The sequence below is a fragment of the Buteo buteo genome, chromosome 7, assembly GCF_964188355.1.
Source record: "Buteo buteo chromosome 7, bButBut1.hap1.1, whole genome shotgun sequence".
NCBI classification, from domain to species: domain Eukaryota; kingdom Metazoa; phylum Chordata; class Aves; order Accipitriformes; family Accipitridae; genus Buteo; species Buteo buteo.
This window is the reverse complement of record NC_134177.1, coordinates 15,673,368-15,682,530: the sequence shown is the minus strand read 5'-3', so window position 1 is coordinate 15,682,530 and position 9,163 is coordinate 15,673,368.

The window sequence follows — 9,163 nt, the reverse complement described above, 5'->3', positions numbered from 1 at the left end:
CAAATCTTCCTTATAACAAAGTGATCCACCTCCCACCCACCCACCACTCACGCCATCAGAATTTAATGAAATACGTCAGTTAGGAAGATCACAGTTTTAACTATTTTGGATGTTAGGGTCACATCTTGGAAGGTAATGAAGGAGAAAGTTGATTAAAAAGTCATTCTCTCATCTTTCATTCTGCATAGAATTCTTAACTTGATCCAGAATTATTTCCAGTAAGCAAACTAGTCACTTTTGATTCATGAACTTTGAGGCTGAGAATGTAAATCTGGGAAAAAAAAACCAAAAACAAAAAAACAACCAAACCCACAAACAAACATTTTCCCTACAAGTACTATATTTTTTTCACATTTCATAAAGAAATATATACATGCCTTTAAATAGGTGTTTGATAAAGGAAGTACTGCAGGCCCATTCCTCTTGCTTGGTACCAATAATTTTGAATGTTTTGGTGGGTTTGCATTTAAATTCTCAAGCCTAAATCCAACTTTTACAGGAAATTTCTTTTGTGTGTCCATGTGATTATAAAATGGAAGTTATAGTGACCAGTGGCATTTTGAAGTAATGAGCTACGTGAAGTGTCACTTAACTACAGAAAAGATTAAAGTAGAAGATTGACTAAAACACTCAGCCCTACGTGTTCTCTATCAGCTGATCAAGATGCTGTTGCTCTGCAGAAATATACTTGTTTCAGTTGTGGTCAAAACCAAGCTGTTCATAAGTTCCTGATGCAATCCATCATGAGAAAGCCATTGCAATGCTACAATGTGTGACATGAAGTGATGTCACGAGTTAGGAAAGTACTGATGCTATTGAGTAAAGTTTCTAGTGGTTCCTCCTCTGAAATGCTAGTTTGGTTAGCCACAGTTAGGAGCAAGAGTTGAGACTGAAACAGCACAGAGCAAGACAGTGAGGAATGGAGTGTACGTCTGTCTTATAAAAAAAAATAAATAAAAAGGCTTGTGTAATCCAGCAAATGCTTTGGTTGTTTAGTCTGGCTAAATAAAATCTAAGCTGAGATAGGATTATTCCTCATAAATACATCACAGAGAGGAAAATGAAGCTCTTCTAAAGTTAAGGGATAATGCTGGTACATGAATAATTGAGTATCAGCTTATCATGAACAAATTAAAGTTATAAATTAAAAGGCAGTTTCCAACCATCAGAAGAGCAATGATCAGAAACAGTTTTCCAACAGGAGTAGTGGGAGCACCAGGCTAAACAGACCTAAGGTGGCACTTGATATGTTTGAGAACAGGATAACACAGTTTGGTGCCTGAGAAAGCAAGGAGCAAGCCTGGTTTCGAAGCACAAAGATCCTGTCCCCCTGGCAAACTGCATTACACAGCTCCTGATTTTGATGCATTCATTAATCTGGAATATCAAGGGAAATGAATATATGACCGAATTTTGGGGTACATTGAACATCCTGGAGGTCTGTGAATGACTTTTTTTTCCCAGCTTTTACTCTGTTCTGGCAGTTTAAAGGAGTATTTATTTAAATAATACTTATACATACAGTAAGTAAATGTGAGAACACACACCTTGCAGAGTATCTGAGCATGCAAATATAAAACCTTTGCTGACAACAACTACATTTTTTTACACAGAACTGCATCCACTAATTAAGTGAAAGTCTGCTGATAGTGCAGTAGAGACAGAATGAGACTTTTCTAATCTCAGTCTCCCAATCATCTCTTATTCTCAACCCGGCTTCCCACTTCTTATCATGCCTTCAAAATTTCTTATCTCTGTTTTACATCTGATCAGCCAGGGGATAAAGAAAATCCAGCTGGAACTCATCAGCTTAAGTTTTTAAAGACTGTTTCTAAATTTTCTGTTTAGCATGTTGGCTGAACAGCTTTGCCACCCAATTTGAACCATGGCTTTTCCATGAACCTGCTGATGCCACATTTTACCTAAAATGTTGGGTTTCACAAACAACACTTTTTCAGCTCAGATATCTCATTTTACTGATAGGAAAGCTCTAAGTCAGAGTAATTGTCTCACTTCTGCCAGACCATACAATGGAAATGCAGAGCATACACATTACAGCAACCTTTAATAGATCAGTTTCAGCAGGCATGTTAACAGTTACCCTGAATCTGCAGAAAAACCTGCAGCAAGCGTTCATCAAGACTTAGCTAGCAAACCTGCATTGCTTTGCCCTGTGCCACATGGCCTCAAGAGCTCAAGAGCCTGAGATATTAGGCAACACTGCTCCGTGCTTCATTTATTGGTGCAGAGGATTTATATGGGTTTGGAAATGTCACTATCCCAACAGACCCCTAAAAACTACCAGGATAAAAGTATGAACAGCAACTCACCTTGAAGACATCCAAGGGCTTTCCATCTGTAAAAAGTCTTAGAAAGTCTATAAATCCACTCCTCTATAAAACATCATGGAGTTCTGCACTGCAGGACCCATGAATCCTTATGGGATTTTTCATTCAACATGGAAATCAGAGTACAGCAGTAGGATAAGGAGAAACAGATTTTTTTTCCCTTGGGCCTAGGTATTCTTTCATCAGTGCTGTTAGTCAAACCCCTTGCCTACAAATTACACTGCCACTGAATATATAACAGCCCTTGCCTATATATCACAAGAACTGTAAACCTTAAACATAAATAAATAAGATAATTTTTAAAATTAAAATCCAAATATTATATGTTCCATTAATAAATATTTTCATTTACTGAAAGTATGATGAATCTCTCTAACAAATTCAACTCTGCAGTTCCAAGTTTAAATCAAGTGTTAACTGCCAGTAAAGCAAGTAATAAAAAAATGACCTCTCCTTTAATCTTAAACACATCTACATTTAACATAATTTGGAAGGCTTATTCTGGGATTGCATAAACATCTCAAGGATACTTTTCATGCCTGCTAAATGTAAGAATGGTCTGTGTCTCTCATATAATGTACACCCCATTGGCTTGCTCCACATGCATCACCCATGAAGAACAGGGCTTTCCATTAGCACATGCTGAAGCATCAATCTAAAGACCTTAAAAGGGCCAGAGGGAAAGGAGAAAGTTTCTGCATCTCAAGGGTACTGGGATATGACTGACAACCTTACTGGATTTTATTTCGAGTATTTAGCCCTGAGAAAACTTCTCAGTTCAAGCACCAGAAGCTTGTTATTCAGTGAGGGGGAGGTATTGAACATCACTACCTGTTCGTATTTTCCTGGAGTGAATAATGATTACCAGTGGCTTCAAACATGTGAGAAGTTCCAGCAATTTACCTAATTCAGAAAACAGGCTGGGACAAAGGCAGCATAAAGAAAGCAAATATCTAATTAAAATTATGTATGAATGAGAAACAAGCAAAATCCTAAATTTTATATATTCTGTTGTAAGCCTTCCAGTGAGAAGGCAAAGTCAAATGAGAGCAACCTAACGAACAAACCAAGAGGCAGCTTTGCTTAGGTAGAAAAATCTTTGGCAGCAAAAGAAGAGAAAAAATTCCTCAACCCTTCTACAAGCACTCTGTTGCATAGTAGTAAAAACCAGCTAACAACAGTGGGGAAGGAACTTCATCTTTCCCTATGAAACATCTCAAGGTAGGAAAATCATGGGGTTTTATAGGAGAAAAAAAAAAAGTATTTTTGTATTTAAAATAGATTTTATATTCTGTATTTTTATATTTTTTAATATGTGGGGTTTTTTTCTATCTGGCCAGGCTCTTGTACCAGATCTTCTGATGACATTTGCACCAAACCAGCAGCTGAGCTGCTGCACTGCATCTCTGGAGTCCTTAGTCACAGAACATCATGGGTGTGACATACTGGCTGCAGAATACAGCACAGGGCCTTGGGATACCTTCTCTACCATTTCCATGAAGCACTACAGCAACATTTCCACATCAAAATATATCTTTTTTTGAGAAAATGTTTTAAATAATTCACAGAAAATGTAAGGATTTCAGGTAGCTGTGATGTTTCAAGAGGCAGGGGATCAAAGCATGGTCTCTCTCTACTCCTCCTTCACTGCTTCCCAGCAGATCTGATTTCAGAGTTGGAAGCCGAGAAGTGCAGAGAAATGTGTAAGAAGCAGAGATAAATTAGTAGTAAAAAGCTTCTGTCTAAAACTGGACCTGCATGGTCCCAGCATTTGAAATACCAGTATTACAAAGTAGAGTTTTACAAATTGTTTCCAATCAAGTTGACAAAAATAATATTGTTTCAAACATGCTCTACCAAGCAAAAAAGCAAAATGATTGTATTTAAACATCCGAGTGTAAAACAGCAGAATCTGGACACTGAATTTAAAGCGGCTATCTTATCTCCAATGCCTAAACATTTCCTCTGATGCCTAAACATTTGTACAGACAAAAATATTTCCCAAGAATGTTGTTGTTTTATGTTCTGCAGCCTGCTTCTTTTTTGCTTTGTTAAGGTCCTTTTCATACAAGTTTAATAGAGATGCGTGCAACTGAACTAATTTCCAGATAAATTCATGAAAGTGAGATTAGACTATGGCTACATGATGAAATTGTTTGCACTCTGTATGTTTTTCTCTGTCCCGTAAAGCCTACTGTTTACTGAAAAACAGCAAATTATTCATCTCTTGAGAAGTCCAGTTTTATCTTGAGTCATTGACTTCCTTCCATGAATAAAAGGAACTCTTTACCTAGATAAAAATCCATACTTCAATCAGACTTGGTTCCACACACTTCAGTAGCATGAATCTGATTTCTTGTTATTTTTTCCCTGTGATGTCTCACAAATAGCTAATATACTTGCTTAATTTAGACAGATTCTCCCCTCAGTTTGAACTTTTTTTACTTAACATGTTCACAGAGGAACAAAAAGTGCCAAGATTAATTCATGCAGCTTAATTTTCTACCCCATACTCTTATAATGAGTGAGCTCTTACTATGGTTTTTGCAATTAGTGTGTTTTAATAATGTTGTCCAAGTATACATTATTACTCCAATTAATTGCTTTGGGAAGAGTTTTATTAATTCTTCTGATCAACTAGGAACCATGTTGTTTTTTCCTTTTTACAATATGACATATGAAACCTAACTCCAAACTCCTGTAGAAAGTAAGAAGGGAACTAATTTTAATGATGTTTTAATGTATATGTTTTGTTGGGGAGGAAGCCAAAGAATTAGCTAAAGTTCTATCTGGTTATAGTAGAGTTCTACTTTCTTCTGCAGCTTGTGAATTTGGGTTACTTCAATAAATGCGAATAGAGAAAGTTTATTCATTTTTAAATGGTCTTGTTTTTCTGAAATGGTAGAACTCCCTGATCTTTGCCCAGGTATAACAGCAGTTGATACCTTCTGCCTCTCAGCAAAGGACACCTGATTTCAAAATCATTCAGAGCTGAAGGTAACTATCCAAGCACTAAGCTTCAAACTCTATCAAGTGTACAGATGAAAAACAAGCTATACAGGAGAAGAAGAATGTTCATGATTTACATCATCCATGAAGGCCAACACATACAAAAAGCAAAACAGAACAGTAAATTACCCAGCAATCTGTAAAAAGAAATTTCAGTTAGGCCTAAGTGTGGAATCAAGCTGCTCATTTCACCCTCTTCCTTGAACCTTTGTTGCTGATTTTTTTATGTATTCTGGACTCTCATGTTATCTATCATCTGTCTTTACTCCCACTCATGGTGATCCTGCTGTGCTCCAATATAGCATCACTAGCTGCATCATATTTAGCTGGATGAAATGGAGATTCATCTGTCTGTCTAAATCCTTCTGTTAAAACTGGAGGTGGATGATTGCACACTGACAGCTTGATTTACCTTCAGCCCCTGCAGAGCCCAGAATGGGAACTAGGGGAATACTGAGAAAGGCAACATGCTAACAACCCGTATTAGATACCCTGGAGAGGTCTCAATAGTGGGCAGATACTCCTGTATCTCATTACAGAATAATTCTAGCACTGCCTCAGCAGCATCTGGTTCTGGCATTGCTAGAGACATTATATAGGTGTAAATGTTGTGCTGATCTACACCAGAAGAGAAAATCCTAGGCCCATCAGATACTGCAAGATGAGAGTTGAAAGCTTCAACTGGCTTCCATTACTAAGAGTACTCAGTGTCTAGTTACTCACGTACTTTTTTAGATTATGAACTTTTCACTGTAGGCGTGATCCCTTACTACATACCGCATGCTCATCTCAGTGCCTTAAAAATTTTAAGGGGAAGAACCTTATGCTTTTTTGTATTTTTGAGCTGTCACTGAGTCCTGCCATGACCCTGCCAGCCTTACAGGTGCCAGGGAATAGGCTTGAGTATGAGAACCCGCCACACTCTCATACATGACAGAAAGCCCATCCCAAGGACAAGCTAATTAAGCAGAAGATATTCGTAACCAACGGGTGTGAGATCTGTCCTTCTCATTGCTTCATTAAATATCTTTTTTCGGTTTGGCACTAAATAAATTCTCAGTGTTTCGTTTCTGGGAATTCTGGCACTCCCAATACCTTTACTCACTGCTTCTATTTTAATATATTTCACACTTTTTTCAAGCAAATAAGAATCTGAATGTATATAGTATATACAACAACTTCTAGCTAGGGTTATAAAATACTTTCTAAACACTAAGCAATCTGTGCATTGATCATATAATGAAGCTGCAATACATTCAGTCTTAATCCTGACTACTAGAGGTCAATGGTAAAAACATGATACCTATTTGACAGGAGATACCTTGGCAAGAATTCACTGACCATACAAAAGAACAGTTACAGATTTTGCTGTTTCTCAGCTGATGAGTCAATAGCAGAAGTAGAAACACATCCCAAAGTCATGAGAGCTACCTTTTTTTGCTCCATACCCTAGATCTCATCACACCCATTCTTTCCTCACTTATTCAGTTCCTGTTCAGATGTTAAGTAGCATCTGCAAATGTGGATGGGGGGGGGAGGAAGATATGAAGATACCTACACATAGCTACCAAAACAGTAGGATATGAGCACGTCCCAGAGCCCTAAAGTTGAAAAAGCCTTTGATGAATTAAAAAATGCAATATTAATAATATATAAATACAGAGAACATACCAAGAAAGCTTGGAGCACATGCTGGATAGCAGATTCTGCTGATCCTGGCCTCTTCAAAGTACTCTCAAAGGTCTTCAGAATATATTCAATAGTAATACTCTTCAAAACTAAGGTTAGCACATACTACCTTAACAAATAAATGGTGATAAGAGGGTCCCTATAATTCAAACACATGTGGCTGGTCTGAGGCACATGTTAGCATTTTGCTACATTACATACATAAGCAGTGTTAAGATTGGGCATTGAGGAGTTTCTCACTGATCTTTGGAACATAATAGATATCAAACAATATCGAGAAGATAATTTTGTCAATCAAGGTTTATAAGAACTGACAATATATTGTGACTAAAAGATAGCAGACTTTTTAAAATATAGCTCAGCAAACTATCCGATTCAGAAAATCTGTATCTACTGAAACTCCTAGAAAAAGAGACATTATTTATCCTCAGACTTGTGGACTTGGTTTGATAACAAATGGGATGAAAGGCTTCACAGGATAAAGGATGCTTCTGAAATGCTAACACTGATGTGTATTTTTTCCTTTCATCAGTCTGCAGTTAGCCTTCATAAGCTTTTCAAAGAGGAGTACCAGAGTATTTCTATTCCTAAAATTGAAATAAGAAATTACTACAAAAATGAATTTCAGCTGCAATATAGCCAATTATTAGCATCAAAACTTTTTACAGCTCACGTCACTAAAGACAGGGAATACTCTTTGTGAGTGACAACATCATAGAAGGCTTTATTTTTAATAATCAAAAAAGCAAACAACTGCAACAAAATTGCAATAGCTAACATTTCTTTTCAGCTGTGCTCACCTGAAGTGTAAGAAAAAATACATGTCCTGAAGAAAATGACTACACACTGTCCTTTTGGGATACAGCTGGTTTTATTAAAAAAAAATAAATCTTCCTTATGAATCTTTTCAAAGATATAGCTAATACTAGCCTCTGCACTCAGTGTTAAGTAGTAAAGGCCAACGTTTACTCAGCCATGGCCAACTGATGTGCTGTTGGCATGTAATCAGATGCTAAAAAGAACAGATGGCTTAAACAAATTTAATTTGCTATTTTATTTATCCTTATGTTGCGACTTTATCATACAAATATTAAACATTTATATTATACAGTTAGAAAAACAAGACAATATTTAGAGCTAGTTTATGAGATAATATGACAATAAATCACTTAAGTAGGATTCCAGGTCATTGTTTTTTTCTGACCTGGTCTGGGATGAAAACAGCAAAGACTGCCATTAGAAATGATAGTATTCAGTAATGCTTGCCAGCTCAGTAGTTGATGGCAATAATGCTGCATCAGTGATTGTTTAGAGAAAAAACCCATGCAACAAAAAAACCCCATCATCTCCAACTGCATGAAAAAGCAAAGAATTTCTTAAAAGTAAACTCAAGCATTGAAATCTGGCAGTCTTCTATTTCCAAGATGCTTCTCAGTGCTCAACAGGGAATGGTGACATCTGCAATTTGTTTGATTACTTCTTCTGATCATTTATTTACTGCAAGATCTGGGCTTGATCATCTCCACATTATTGTCTTAGCAGTGTTCATGGGATCAGACCACTTTATCTGATACCATAGATGCTATCATCATAAAATCAAAACTTCTGAAGACTTTGCAGTATTGTTTTGGCACTCTGTCAGAATAACTCCTGCTGTCATCCTTCTTAGGAGACTTGACTCTAAGTAAGATTATTTCTGGGCAAGAGCCTCCAGTGCTACAAATTAGGTCATTAATTGTAAAGTAAGTTCAAACCCTATGATATGGCAAAGACAGTTTTGGATAAATAGGCTCAGTGCAGTTTTGGAGTCTCCTTTTAGGAACATATTCATCATGGGTCATACTGTTAAGCATAAACAGCTGCATTTTTGGTATATTGATTTTAAAAATATATTTCTAGGTATTCTTTACATAAGGCTACTGCAGCTTTACTGAATTGATTCCAGAGAACCTCATAAAAAGTCAGGTGCAGAGTCTGATACCACATTCATTCTTAACATGGTCATTGACAATTCAAATTTCTGCACTTTGCAACTGTGACTATGTCTTTTAACCTGAGATTAATATGATATGCATATATGTAGATTGCTGCAAAATAGGAGACATGGCATCAAAGAG